The 14,994-nt window shown below is 42.8% G+C and overlaps 1 long non-coding RNA gene across 1 annotated transcript; it reads left to right on the forward strand.

The window, feature by feature from the left end:
• The first annotated feature begins 5,462 nt into the window (after positions 1-5,462).
• LOC135365495 (uncharacterized) lies at positions 5,463-13,377 on the forward strand. The gene is made up of 4 exons (XR_010413433.1): positions 5,463-5,652; positions 8,286-8,552; positions 11,289-11,889; positions 13,218-13,377. It is a non-coding gene; the product is annotated as an uncharacterized LOC135365495 (long non-coding RNA).
• Positions 13,378-14,994: the final 1,617 nt, after the last annotated feature.

The raw sequence follows: 14,994 nt of genomic DNA on the forward strand, positions 1-14,994 counted from the left end.
GGTGGGCTCTACTCCAATATGCCTAGGTCCTTATAAAAAGGGGAAATTTGGACACAGTGACAGATGTGAACACAGGGAATACAACATGAGCATAAAAGCAGAGATTGGGGCATCCACAAGCCAAGGCACACCAAAGATTACCAGCAAACCACCCGAAGCCAAGAGAGAGGCCTGGAACAGACCCTTCTTCGCAGCTCTCAGAAGGAACCAGCCCTGCCAACACCTTCATCTCAGACTTCTAGCCTCCAGAACCACCAGATGATACATTTCTATTTACACCACCGCCCCCGACCCAGCTTGATATGGCCGCCTAGAAAATTCATACAGCCACTTTTTGTAGATGCTTCTGGGTGATTGGAAGTTGGATCGGCATTGATGGTACGTGATTCTCCTGATCAATGCAGGGAGGCCAGCAAGGGAATGCAAAGCAAGAAAGGTAGGGATAAATAGTGTAAATCACCATAGGCAGAGGAGTGTTTCATCTCAAGTCTGACCTATCATCTTGAAAGATGGATAAGATTAAGGTAAGCAGAGAGGAGAGGATTCTAGGAAGAGGGCCCAGCACAAGCAAGGAGATGGAGGGCAAATGTGCCTGGGTGTCTGGAGAACCGTGGACAGTATATGACCTAAAGGAAGCAATTTGGTAGAGAAGAATTGTTATGGCAGTGACTTGTAAAAATGAAAATCTTAAAATATGGCATGATTCCACATGCCAGAGATCAACAGCCGTGCATATAAACAGTATTTCTTCATTAAACACGTGCTTTTGAATGCTTACTGTGTTTGCAGTGCTATGCCAAGTGTGGGCATAATTCATGAAACCTCAAGACAAACTAAGGCTTCATCTTTGATGACAGCAACGGTCAATTTGACTTTCCAATTTACTGTGTCAACTTGTAGTTCAGTTGAGTGATTTCTTTAAACGGCCCCAGTACGAAACTCTTCAAACGCATACTTTGAATAAGGAAGCAAGTTTTTTATTAAGGGACCCCAAAAAAGCACATAAAAAGTCATCTAATTTTGGAGGCGCCTGGGTGGCTCAGTTGTTAAGCGTCTGCCTTCAGCTCAGGTCATGATCCCAGGATCCTGGGATCGAGCCCCACATCGGGCTTTCTGCTCAGCCGGAAGCCTGCTTCTTCCTCTTCCTCTCCCAGTCCCCCTGCTTGTGTTCTCTCTCTCACTGTGTCTCTCTCTGTCAAATAAATAAATAAAATCTTTAAAAAAAAAAAAAGTCATCTAATTTTATAAACATGCAAGTACTGAATGTATGGAATTACCATATCTAATGCCATCTGAGGGTTTTGAGAGAAAATCTGTCATTGCACTAAAGCTTCCCTAAAGTTCTCCTTCCAGTAAAGAAAACCAGGAATGAAACGCAGTCCTCCAAAAAGAGATTTTAAGAAATTCCGGACTTCAATTCTCAATTTGGAGGTTTATTACATTTCTTATATGCTCCTTCATCTTTCTATAATTACCATCTGTTTTATTCAGTTCTGATGACTGCCCACTTCTACTGCCAATCTAAGTAATATTTACCTTAGCTTTAGTCAATATTTGCCATTTTTAGTAAATGTTATGCCATTATACTGCTTAAACATTTATTCAGCAGTTAAAATTGAGTCTTTACCTCATTTAGTATTTATCTTTGAACAGACCAGGTCCAGCACAGATAAGCACAGCAGAATTCAGAACTTATATTTAGTTGGCTTGAGCAAAAGTCATTCAATACTTGGCAGTGTATGGGACCAAAGCGTTGCACAAAGAGGAACCAGCCTGTACAAGAGCCAGGAAGCCTGTTTATTAGTGACCCCACCAACTCCAACCCTTGTTGGAAGAAACTAGTCAACCTTAAATAAAAATTGCAGCTCAATTTTAATTAATCTTGATGCACGTGCCAAGTATGTAAGTACACCCACAGTAATCTAATACCTTGAATGATTCTTCATATCCTACATTGCTTTTTCAGCAGGTGAAATTCTGAAAATCCAGAACTCTTCCTCCCGTAGCCACGGTGAGTCAGCTTCTGTGTGGCCAAAGCAAGTTCAGAGAAGGTGGGTAAGGAGAGGTAAGACTTAAGCCTTGACACCAGTAAGTTCTTCGGCTCCCACCAAGAAAGAAGGGAGGAGGAAGACCTTCTAGTGACTAGCCTGTGGATGTGGAACCCGATCTCACTCATCCTGTAAATATTTATGGAGCATCTACTATGTGCTACTGTGTGCCAGGCACTATGCCAGGGGCTGAGGCTGTTGAACAAAACAGACTAGATTTCTGCTGATTGCCTTGGGGAAAGACAAAAAATAGGCAAGTAAGTAAGACAAAATTCACATGTTAAGCATCATAAGAAATTTTAAGTAGGATAATTTGATAGAGAGTAGACTGCTGTCTCCTCTGCATTAACCATCAAAGAAGACCCCTCTAAGGTGGTGACAGCTAAGTCTGAAAGTTTAGGAGGATCTAGCCATTGGAAAATCAGGGAGAAGAGTATGCCCAGTGGAGGACACAGTTAAGCAAAGGCCCTGAGGCAGCTTCTGGAAATAAAAAGAAAGTCAACTTTCCCCCCCAAATGTTCATGATGATCATGTATTATTTAATAATAAGAAAAAAATGCTATTTTGGGAAAATAGTTCATATCCTTTAACATTTGCAGGTATCAATCTTAGTAGAATTCTGTATGAAGAACAAAATTTTAGGCATACTGATATTCAGAGCAGCATCATTAATAATAGTGAAAAAATAAAAAAATAGAAACAACCTAAATGTTCAACATTAGCTGAGTGGTTACAGAAATTGAACCTATCCATTGTTGAGGATTACACGGTCATCGAAGTTCTCAAGAATTTTGAGACAACGCTAAATGAAAACAGAATACGAAATTGATGCTCTCAGCTATATAGAAATTTAAAAATAGGGAAAAAGAAAATATAAAATGTTTAAAATAATTGTGTTTGGGGGTAGAATTATTTTCCTGTCTATTCTGAATTTTCCACATTTCCTTTAATAAAGATGAATTGCTTGTATGATTAAAAACAACAACAACAACAACTTGAGACTTTAGTTTTTTCTCTCCTCTCCACTTTGGCAACCTTAAAATGTTTTTTCCCTAGCCACTCCCCACTCTAACCTTCACCCAAGAGTATGTGCATGCGTGGGCTCTTCTATGAGTGACCATGTAAATACCAATGAAGCACACAGTATGTAAATTAGGGGCGGGGGGGGGGGGGGGCTGCTGACTCATAGTGGGCGGTGCCATCAGCCCAGAGACTGCACTGAGCAGTTATCACCTGGCTAACACATGAAAGGGAAAAGGCATGCAGTGGTGGAAGGAGATTTCAACATCCTGGAAGGAGTGGAATGCTCCTGGTGGGAGGGCACGAAAGAGGGGAAAGGTAAAGATCAGCCATGAAACTCGGGGAGAATGCTAGGGTTCTGAAATTCAGAACTGTAAGAGAACAGGTGTGGGTGGTATCACGGATCAGATTCCCTGGAAAACAGATTCTGAGATAGAGATTTGCAAGCATGTAATTTGTTGATGTTGGGGGCTGAGTTTTGTCCCCCAAAAAGATAAGTTGAAGACTTAATCCCCACACTTAAGCATGTGACCTCATTTGGAAATAGGATCTTCACAGATGTAACTGGTTAAGATGAGATCATACTGGATTAGGGTGGGTCCTGAACCTAAGGTGGCTGGTGTCCTCAGAAGAAGAGGGCAATTTGGGCGCAGACAGGGGGAGCGCCATGTGACCATGACAGCAGAGATGAGGATGACGCATCCACAGGGAATGCCAAGGATTGCTGGCAACGCCAGCAGCTAAGAAAAGGGCTTGGAAAAGATTCTCCCCTAGAGCCCTGAGGAGGGAGCAGGGGCCCTCCAGAACTGTGAGGGAAAAAATTTCTCTTGTTGTAAGCCACCCCATTTGCCATACTTTTTATGGCGGCTATAGGAAACACATAGAGCTGGGGAGTGTCCTGAGGAGCTGCACAGGGGAGGGGATGAGGGAGGCAGGACCGCCTAGGGAGGGCTTGGACTTCCATGCCAGTGGAGAAGTGGCCTCAGCCCCCAGGAACTCTAGTGTTGGGAAGACCCTGTAGAAATGCCCCCAGTGGAGGCAAAGGGCCTTTGTGTCCCCAACGTACAATTATCACTGAATCAAGGCTGACGCCAGGAAGGATTGGAACCTTGGCTGAGACAGCTTCCTTCTGCTGAGGGCAGGTTCTAGAGATGGACTCAGCTGGGAGCCATCAGCCTCCAACACTACCGGCAGCTGAGCCAGAAAGGAGAGCTGGGTGGAACCCCACAACACCCATTACTGGTGGCCGTTTTGTCTGAGCTTGGGAAGGGCACAGGGACCCAGAGACAGGGGTCAGTTTCTTTAAGGACCAGGTGACTCTGGAGAGAGCACCAGAAGCAGGGGAAGGGCAGAGTGAACAGAAAAGAAAGATGAGGCTCTGAGAGCTTGAAGAGACGTCAGGGACCTATGGTCCGACCCTACAACCCCACGTTGGACTCTCCCCACAAGCCACCTTTCTGTAAAGGATCCTTTCTCTAGAAAATGGCGAAGTTCTTCTGTATTGTCAGCTACGATCAGCCTTCTTGTGACTCGGTTTTTCCAAACCTTCCTTTTTTACTCTGTTGCTTACTTATTCTCAACAGACAAAAGATTTGCTGAGTTATTTTCTGCCGTTTGCTCTGTAACTTATTTCGTACTACACACATTCTCTCCCAGCTCCTTTCCCAAACCACTGCTGAGACTCCGTGCTTGGGAGCACCAGGGAAGGCATCTCCCACCCTCCACCAGGCAGCTCTTCAAATATTTGAGGACACTTTCCACATCCTCCCTAAATCTTCTTTTCTCCAGGCCAAATATCCCCAGGACTGGATAAATTCTAAGTTCCTGTCCTGCTAATACAATTCAATTACACTCAGTTTACTTGATCTTCTTTACATGAGAGTGTTTCAAACATTTATTCAATCACCATATATTTATGAAGCATATATTTTGGTATATACATATATAGGTTCTGGGGATACACAATAAATAAGGAAATAAGGAAAGTCCTGCTGCCTGAATTTATCCTCTACAGGAGAAAAAGAGAAGGAAAAACCTCTCTGATACGACCAATGCAAAGAACGGCCCTTGAGTGAAGAGCAAAAGACAAAGGACAATAAGTTTGTGGAGAAATGGCAAGACAAAGGAAAAGGGGTTTGGGCTTTTGAGGCAGTAAATTGTAGGAAGATAAATATATGGGGGAAACTAATGATAGATAAGAATTATTTTAGAAGGTTTTGTAATATTGTGATTTATAATAAGAAATATATATTTGGTCTTCATCCCGTTTTGGGCACAGAGTCTCTAAAACCCTTGGAATTTTCTAAGTGAAGAGAGCTATAAAGGTGTCTTTTGTTGTGTTAATAAGGTGACTTTTAAAGATTTATTGATTTATTTCACAGAGAGAGAGGGAGAGACAGAGTGAGAGAGTGAGAGAGGGGGAGAAATTGAGAGAGACGGAGAGTGGAAGGAGGGAGAGAGAGAGAGAATCTCAAGCAGACTCCCTGCTGAACACAGAGCCCAACGCAGGGCTCCATCTCATGACCTGAGCCGAAATCACAAGTCAGACTCTTAACCCACTGAGCCACCCAGACGCCCCAATAAGGTGAGTTTTAGAGGGCATCTAAGGATGGGGACTGGTTGCGAGGGGAGCAAACCATGTGATGTGAGGGTTGGAACTTTCAGTTCCACCCCTTGCCTCCTGGGAGAGGAGAGTGTTTAGAGAATAACCAATCTCTAGAGATTGGTCAGTCACCAGTGGGCAATGATTTAATCAACCATGCCTACGTAATGAGGCCTCCATAAAAATGAAGTGGATAGGAACAGGAAGAGTTTGAGTTCAGAACAGGTGGAGGGGGAGAGGCAGAAGGCAAGAACTGGAATTATGGAAGACAAGGCTTAGCGAGTATGATGCTGGAAGCATACAAGGTGGAGCAGTTCTGAGTACTAGCAGGGTCCAGAATGTGGCTGAGATACTGAAGAAGATGAAGCTCCTGGGAAGCGGGTAAGCCCAGGATCAGAGGGCTGCAGCTGTTGTGTGGATTGTCCAGTTGGACACAGAAGCTGGTCAAGCTACTGAGGCTGCCCTTCCTGACAGGGCTGCTTCACGTCGCTCACTATGCACAGCGTGACAGCCATTCCTCCCAGCTTTTGTCATCAGAACAATCTGTGAACGTTCCTTTTACATTACTCTTTAAGTTGCTGATAGAAATACTAAGTAGGCCTGAGCCAAATATTTACCTTGAACATGCTTGGGGGGCTCTAAATATGCTTTTATAGTTATGAAGGATTTTGTTTTATATAGGTAGGAAGAAATGTCAAGATAATGTCCTATGTATTCAGCTAACTAACCCCTTATTTCCAGTTACTTTGCCATGATGGCTTGATCATAAGGCCTGGCAGAGGGAGGAGGGTGAAGTATTTATCTTGTGGTTTATTTCCTGGATTTTATCATGCATAGGAAAGCCACATCTCCTATCTATTGAGTACAGGTTCTATAAATAATAATAGACTATACATCTTTCAATAAGCTATATACAAAATCCAAAAAGGCTCTTGGACTTTCTAGCAGTGATGTTTTTTCTGTTGCACCTCGACCTGATAAACTGAAATTTCATATTCAAGTCTAGGATGCTAAGGGGGATGGGAGGGGTAAGGGAGGTAGAATGAAAGGGTGCTGCTGGGAGCCAACACACTGGGAATGCAGGGAGCCTAGAAGAATGAAAGCAAATTGAGTCAGACGAACCAGATTCTTGCCTAGGCCCTGCTCTTCTTAGCTTCTGGGAAGTGGGCAGGTCACTGATCTGATTTCCTCTCTACTAAGTGGGGAACACACTAGTTTATTAGGCTTGGTTGAGTAGGTTAGCATGGGAATATAGATGAAATGATGGATGGGAAAGTGCTTTGTAAACTCTTAGCCATTAGAGATATGCATCGTGTTTATTAGAGAAGACCTGCTGGGCCTGCGTTTCAAACATTCAGCAAGTCTTTGTTGCTATTAACTCTTTGCCCATCTCTATGCATCATCCTTCCCATCAGCAAGATCTCTGGAAAACTGGGGCTATCTGAAGAGCTGCTTGATTCTGGCTGCAGAGAAAAACTTCTTGCCAATCTAACCTAAACCCAGGCCTATAGGCCCATCTCAGCACCAGGTAGCAGTGAAAACAATCTGAATGTACAACACCTTAATGAGTAATCTTAAATGTCCTGAAGGCTGGGGTGGGTGGCGGGGGGGCAGGGGGGGTGGCAGCTTGGGAGGAGAAATGATACTTGGTCAACACACGGGAAAACACCCTCAATCCTCTCAGACAACCGTCTCCCCAAGGCCTCTCATAAAAGCAGCTGCTCCCCCAGACCTCCCTAGGCTCCTCCTCTACCTCTGCTTCCCCCTCTTACTTGCATTTTTCATTCATGTGTGGATAATAATGTGATGCTTCGCTCCTCCAGTAACCCAAGCAGCTCATCACAGCCCAGCAACTCAGCTTTGAACATTCAGTAGAGGAAATGTGAATACTTAATTTTTTTTCCAATGACATTTAATTTTCCAGGTCACGGCTGCCTCTGCCCTGAAACTATGTATGTGTGGACTCAGAGGAGTGGCAGGAGGAGAGATAAAGATCTTCAAGACTTCACCTCCCACTCTCCTTCAGCTCCTGGGGAGAGTGCTAACCCAGGAGAACAGCTTACCCGGAAGCTGGAGTCCCTGGGTGGGCTGCTGGCGCCACGCTATGGCCCACTTCCTCCTTCTCTCCCCAGAATAACCACTGCTCAACAAATTTGAGTCCCCAGGCAGATAAGTGGCTGATAAATTGTTCAGTAAAAGGTAGCTGTTCAGATTACGAATAACATGCCACATGCTGTGGGGTATTCAAGGGAAATATGACCCACTCATCTTGGAAAAGTTTAAAATCTATTGGTCCAGTTGAATAGTGTACTCAAAGAACCTTAGATTTGGACAAGACCTTGGGAAAACAAAGGTCTGTCCCCTGCCTTTCAGCAGGAAAAATATCTTTAATTTGCTTATAAAGCCCTTGAGCTTCAGCCAGGTGGAGTATTTTTCTCAAGGTCATACATTTGCCTGGGATAAGAAGCAGGTGTCCCCCTAGCCTTCTGGTGCTCTGTAAGAGAACGTAAGACAATGTTCATGTGCTCTCTGTTCAGAAAGTAGCATTTGCCTTCTAAAATTGTCAAGTACAAAGTTGTGAAATTGATCACCCTATTGTTTTGACTCCCCTTAAGATATTTGGGTCATCTTAAACTGAGGCCAATTAAACACCAAGACCTGTGTTCCCGAACCAGTGAGGAGCAAGGACAGAGGACAAAGTGGACACCATCTATCCTAAGGAGGATAGATATACGGTTAAGAGGGAAGGAACAAATTTTAATATGCAATGTAACAATAATGTGACAACAAAAGAAAGATTTTGAATGCATTAACAACACTTTGTTTTTAAAAAAATGTGGCACGGTGGAAAAAGGAAGAAGCAGGAAATGGCCTCAAGGAATGTAAGTACAAAGGCATACTGATTAAGAAATGTGGGTAGTTGCATGAAATAAATATAAAAGAAGAACCAGATCAGGTATGACTCTGCTGCTATAAGAAATTACAGAACATGAAGATCCCTCCTTTTGGTCTCTCTGGCTCTCAGGCAGGTACTTTCTCTCATCACTCACACACACACACACACACACACACACACACACACACACACGGTAAGTATTATGCATGCAGCACAAACTCCCACATCAAAGCTCATAATCATCCTAGTTCAAGGTTGCTACAAGTCCAGAACTTAAGACAGTTTATTTCAAGAGCTTTTCAAATGTTACCAGCTACAAAAGTCTCTGGACTTTTCTATTTCTTGCCTTTAAATTCAGTTGAAAAGTCCTTTTCTTTTCCCCTTACCTTCCTGAGATAGAGGTCTATGATAGCATTAGGAGTTCTAAGATGGTGCATAGTAGTGTTCTTGCTGTTCAATTGACCAGGAACTTAAATCTACCAGCTGGACTCCTGGTGATGAAAACCCCACCTCAGAGGTCTGTCCTTGTGGTGGCTCAGAAAAACTCAGATCAGGGCGCCTGGGTGGCTCAGTCATTAAGCATCTGCCTTCGGCTCAGGTCATGGTCCCAGGGTCCTGGGATCGGGTCCCACATCGGGCTCCCTGCTCCACGGGAAGCCTGCTTCTCCCTCTCCCACTCCCCCTGCTTCTGTTCCTGCTCTCGCTATCTCTCTCTCTGTCAAATAAATAAAATCTTAAAAAAAAAAAAAAAAGAAAGAAAAACTCAGATCAGTGTTGGCCATACTTTCCTTGACCCCCTTAGTGGCGTCCTTCTTCCCACACGCTTTTCTGATCCATCTTGTTTCCTTTTAAATGGTAGCCTTTACCTTTTTAAGATTTTATTTATTTATTTGAGGGGGGAAGGGAGCACATTTGCGTGCGGAGGCGCACGTGTGAGCAGGGGGAGGGGCAGCAGGAGAGGGAGAAGAACAAGCAGACATTGTGCTGAGCCCTCATTGGGCTCCCACGACCCTGAGATCATAACCTGAGCCAAAATCAAGAGTCAGACACCCAACTGACTGAGCCATCCAGGCGCCCCTAGACTTTATTTTTTTAAACAGTTTTATGGGGGCACCTGGGTGGCTCAGTTGGTTAAGCGTCTGCCTTCGGCTCAGGTCATGATCTCAGGGTCCTGGGATTGAGCCCCACATCGGGCTCCCTGCTCAGTGGGGAACCTGCTTCTCCCTCTCCCTCTGCCTGCCACTACCCTGCTTGTGCTCGCTCTCTCACGCACGTGCGCTCTCTCTCTGTCAAATGAATAAATAAAATCTTAAAAAAATAAACAGTTTTGGGCGCCTGGGTGGCTCAGTTGGTTAAGCGATTGCCTTCGGCTCAGGTCATGATCCTGGAGTCCCGGGATCGAGTCCCGCATCGGGCTCCCTGCTCGGCAGGGAGTCTGCTTCTCCCTCTGACCCTCCTCCCTCTCGTGCTCTCTGTCTTTCATTCTCTCTCTCAAATAAATAAAATAAAATCTTAAAAAAATAAAAATAAAAATAATAAAATAAAATAAACAGTTTTATGTTTGCAGAAAAATTGAGGGAAAAGTATAGAGTTCCCATATATCCCCTCCCCCTGCCCCCCTATTTGTAACATCTTGCATCAGTGTGGTACTTCAGTTACAGCTGATGACAAATATTGATACATTATCATCATCAAAAGTCCATAGTTTACACTAGGGTTCACTCTTTGTGTTGTATATTCTGTGGGTTTTGACTAATGCATAATGACATGTATCCAACAGTACAATACCATACAGAGTAGATTCGGTGTCCTGAAAATCCTGTGTTCTACCTGTTCACAGTTCTTCCCCAAACTCTGGCAACCCCTGATCTTTTAGTATCTCCATAACTTTGCCTTTTCCAGAATGTGACATAGTTGGAATCATACAGTATATAGACTTTTCAGATTGGCATCTTTCACCTAGCAATGTACATTTAAGATTCCTCCCTGTCTTTTCATGGTCTGATAGCTCATTTCTTTTTAGTGCTGAGTAATATTCTATTATCTAGATGTCCCTCAGCTTATTTATACATTCACCTACAGAAGGATATCTTGGTTGCTTCCAAGTTTCAACAACTACGAATAAAGCTGCTATAAATATCTATGTGCAGGGTCTGTTTGTTTTTTGGTTTTTGTGGATATACTTTTCATACTGAGAAGTGTGATTGCTGGATCATGTGGTAAGAGTATGTTTAGTTTTGTAAGAAACTGCCAAGCCGTCTTCCAAAGTGGCTGTACCGTTTTGTATTCCCACTAGTAATGAATGAAAGTTCCTATTGCTTCACAGCCTTGTCAGCATTTGGTATTATCAGTGTTTGGGATTTTAACCATTCTAATAGCTGTGCAGTGGTATCTTGTTGTTACTTTAGTTTGCAATGATACATGATGTTGAGCATCTTTTCATATGCTCATTTGCCATCTATTCATCTTCTTTGGTGAGGTGTCTGTTTAGATCTTTTGCTCATTTTTTTAATTGAGTTATTTCCTTATTGCTGAGTTTTAAGACTTCTTTATATTTTTTGAGTACCAGCCCTTTATCAAATGTGTCTTTTGCAAATATTTTCTCCTAGCCTGTGGCTTATTTTCTCCTAGCCTGTGGCTTGTCTTCTCAATCTCTAAAAAAAAAAAGTCCATCTACTTTTCTAAATCAACGTGTTTTCTATATTTCCCTTCCCTGTGGAAGAGTCTTCTCTGTTCGTCTGAAAACTGAAGAAAAAGAAAGCTCTGTATCAAAATCCTCGAGGCCCTAGGAAGGAAGTCAAACAAACCCAAGAATCCCCAAACAACCTGACAATTCAAGTCCTAAAGAGAATCGACTACCGGCCGCGACAGCACTGGGCCAGGAAATAAAAGCTGCCCCAGCGTCTGCAGAGCATTGAATAAAGCATCATGAAAGAATCTGGAGACTGGAAAGAGATTCAAATTCTCAGAGAGCTCCAAGCTCAGTGATGTGTGGGGTATTTCCCAGTCACCATTTCTTCCTCTCACGGGCTAAGGGAACGCTGTGCCTGATGATCAGAGAGACCAGCTGTTTCTCATCAGCCCGTGAACACCGCACACAAAAAGAATTAATACATCCAGTCTAAGAGAGTTGAAGAGGAATACAGTTACATTTTACCAATAAGTCATCATTTTCCATATTGGCTCTGCTCTAGACTCTATCAGACAAGTTGACAGTGTTATCTAACACAGCCCAGACCACCACAAGAGGCCGTGTGGGCAGGATCCCGTGCACTCACGCACGCACAGAAGCACAGAAGGTTCAGAAAGACCAACAAAATAACGTAAGTACTAGAGGCCCAAGAAGTGGTGATTCCAAACGAGAGATCTGAAATACCTCCTCTCCTTCACAGGCTCACATTTGCCCTGATTACTTGTGGAAACAGGATGAACTTGTCAAGTAGGTTTTACCCATTTGTTGGCTTTTCACTGTTGCCAAATATAAGTCCCAGGAATTGTGTTTGATCACTCGCTCTCCTTTTTTTTTTTTTAAGATTTATTTATTTATTAGAGAGAGAAAGAGCATGCGTGCAGGGGTAGGGGCAAACAGAAAGGGAGAGACAGAATCTCAAGCAGACTCCCCACTGAGTGGGGACCCCAATGTGGGACTCCATCCCAGGACCCTGAGATCATGACCTGAGCTGAAATCAAGAAAGGGACACTTAACAAACTGAGTCACCCAGGCGCCCTGATCACTCACTCTCTTGACTGTGTGAGCCTCTTTCTATCAGGCATAGTGGAATAAAAGAAAATAACCCCTTTTAGTCTTTATAGGAGGCACCTATAAAATTTGCTGTAATGGATCCCATCTGATTGGGCCATGGATCTGGCAAGACCTAGAAGGTTCATCTAAAAGGTGAACCCACATAATTCAAAATAAAATTAAAATTATAAAGCAGATGTTGGAGAGTTAAAAATATTTTATTTCTAATGATGACTGCATCATCACTTTTATATTTGTATATCAAATCTTTTACCCTTTCCAAAATCTCTCTCTCTCCCTCTCTCTCTCTCTCTCTCTCTGCCTCAGCTGGGTGGACTTTAATGATCCCAGATGAAAGGGCCCAGCTACGCCCTGGGTCCCATTGGACAGCTACCCAAAACCCAAGAATGGGCCAGCCCAGTCCTGGGGTCATCAAAGAGTGCTGAAGAAGACCACATACTGACAGACATCATTAATTCTTAGCCTTTTTATATAGTCTTCCCTACCTTTTCTATCATATACTAGATAAAGATATTATAGTAACATGATGTTTAGCATGGTGGTGGCTGAAAAAGGAAGAGTAGCTCAAACCCCTGTAGATTTTTCTTTGCCTATTACCAAATACTTCTTCCAGGTAGCTGACAAATCTGTAAAAACAAAACCTTTGTATCTATTAATAATAAATACTCCTGAATTGTCACATGTTCTGGCTTCTTGGCCATTTAAAATTTGAAATTTTTAAAAGATATATTTTTAGACATCTTTAGGATTGGGGAATACTAACTTTCTACTGGACCTTAGAAATTATCATTTCTTTTTTCAGGCAATTTAACCTTTAAATTGCTTTTCATATTACTTTGATTTTGTTTCCCCCCCACCCCCACCCTCCTTCTCTTATCCTGTTCACAGTTCTCCTCGAGTGGACTGACAGTTTCCTGTCATGGGAGCCATGAGCCACCTGTCACTCCAGGCCTCTCAGCCAGCCCAGGTGGGAAGCAGAGTGTGGCCTTCTCTTATATCGGAGAATCCTAAACTGCCATCCATGTTAGCACAGGAGTGCGTGACTCAAAGAAAAGTAGGTATTTCCTTCCTTGGAGGTCCTTCAGAAATAATCCTCTTTCAGGACAAACAGGTTGGTTCAAGTACTGCCCTGACTAAATTCTGAGCAAAACAGGTCAGGAGACTTCTGTCTGAGGGATCTGTTACTGGGGATGAGCGGGGGACTCATCTGATTGGAGTCAGAATGCAAGGTAACTCTCCCATCACAAAGAGCCAACCCTAGGTCTTTCCCCTCAAGGAAAAACCTTTAGGTTTGTTGTTGCCAAGGTTATAGAACACGGTAAACCCTTGAACAATGTGGGGGTAGGGGCGCCAACCCCCATGCAGTCAAAAATCCACACATACAACTTTTGACTCCCCCCAAACTTAACTACTAATAGTCTACTGTCGACCAGAAGCCTTACTAAGAATATACACAGCACATTTTGTTAGAAATGTTATTAAAAGAAAATGTTATTAAGAAATTCCTAGAAAAAAAAGAAAGCACATTTACAGTACTGTATTTAATGAAAACAATCCATGTATAAAGTGGACCCATGCAATTCAAACCCACCTTGTTTAAGGGTCAACTGTATATTTAGGACTACCACTAGCATTGTTGAAGAAAAAGGCAATTCTACCCACAGCTGTGGAGTAAAATAATCAGACTCAGCATAAGATGAAGGACCTCATTCTCATTTGTATCAATTTGCTTACTAAAATTCTGATGGTCGTGACAAAGTAATTATACAGGGGAGGAGCTATTCATTACAGCTGACATTCCAATAAAGCAGCATCAGGGGGCTTATCTACCAACGTTATTGGGTAAAGAATTACAAGTTGAAGCAAAATTGTAAATAGGTGTCCCACTGCTCTTACAGAGGTTTGAATATACTAAAATTAATGTTGAGAGCCTAGCAGTGCAATTAATTTTGATATAATGCCCAACGTAGAGAGTGGGCTGACTAGCTAAACCCTAAACAGCGAAGACAGTTGGCTCAAGAACTTAGAGCCTGAAGCACCTGAGGATTGTGCCTAAAATTTATGTGCTAGCTCATCTCCCCCAAATCTTCTGGAATGTAACTGAATGAGGCAAAAGTGTCCACCACACCGCTACTTAGAGGATAAAAGGGCTCTTTTTCATGCTGAGAAATTTAAGGGATTGCTAAACAAATGCAGATTCCACCCTAATTGCCAAAGCTAGCGAGCCACGCAGCAAAGGTGAGACTTTGGGCGTTCATTCAAGGGAAGGTTTAAATGTTTCTAGAGCAGGGATAATGTTTCAAAACAACCCCCAGTCCCCTCCTCAACCCTGCCACCACGTGATCAAAATGTAATTTTGTGGAAAGCATTTCGTAATGTATACAAAGGCCAAATCACTATGTTGTACACCTGAAATGAATATAATATTGTATGTCACCTATACCTCAATTTTTAAATGTAATTTTGTATAAAATGTAGTTTATGTATAAAATGTTGACTCAGTACACATTTGTGTTTTCACAAGGATTCAGTAAGTGTTCACGTAGAGTTCTAAAATTCATTTCAATGACCTTTTTTGCTGTCCCCTTGCACCTCATCAAAGCAACTGAAACCCTGTATTTAATTTTTAAAAAGCATTCTAAAATGTCCAAGTTTTAAACCCCAG

The sequence above is a fragment of the Mirounga angustirostris genome, unplaced genomic scaffold (genome assembly GCF_029215605.1).
Source record: "Mirounga angustirostris isolate CCGP_5_RB_7025 unplaced genomic scaffold, mMirAng1.0.hap1 SCAF_8, whole genome shotgun sequence".
Lineage (NCBI taxonomy): Eukaryota > Metazoa > Chordata > Mammalia > Carnivora > Phocidae > Mirounga > Mirounga angustirostris.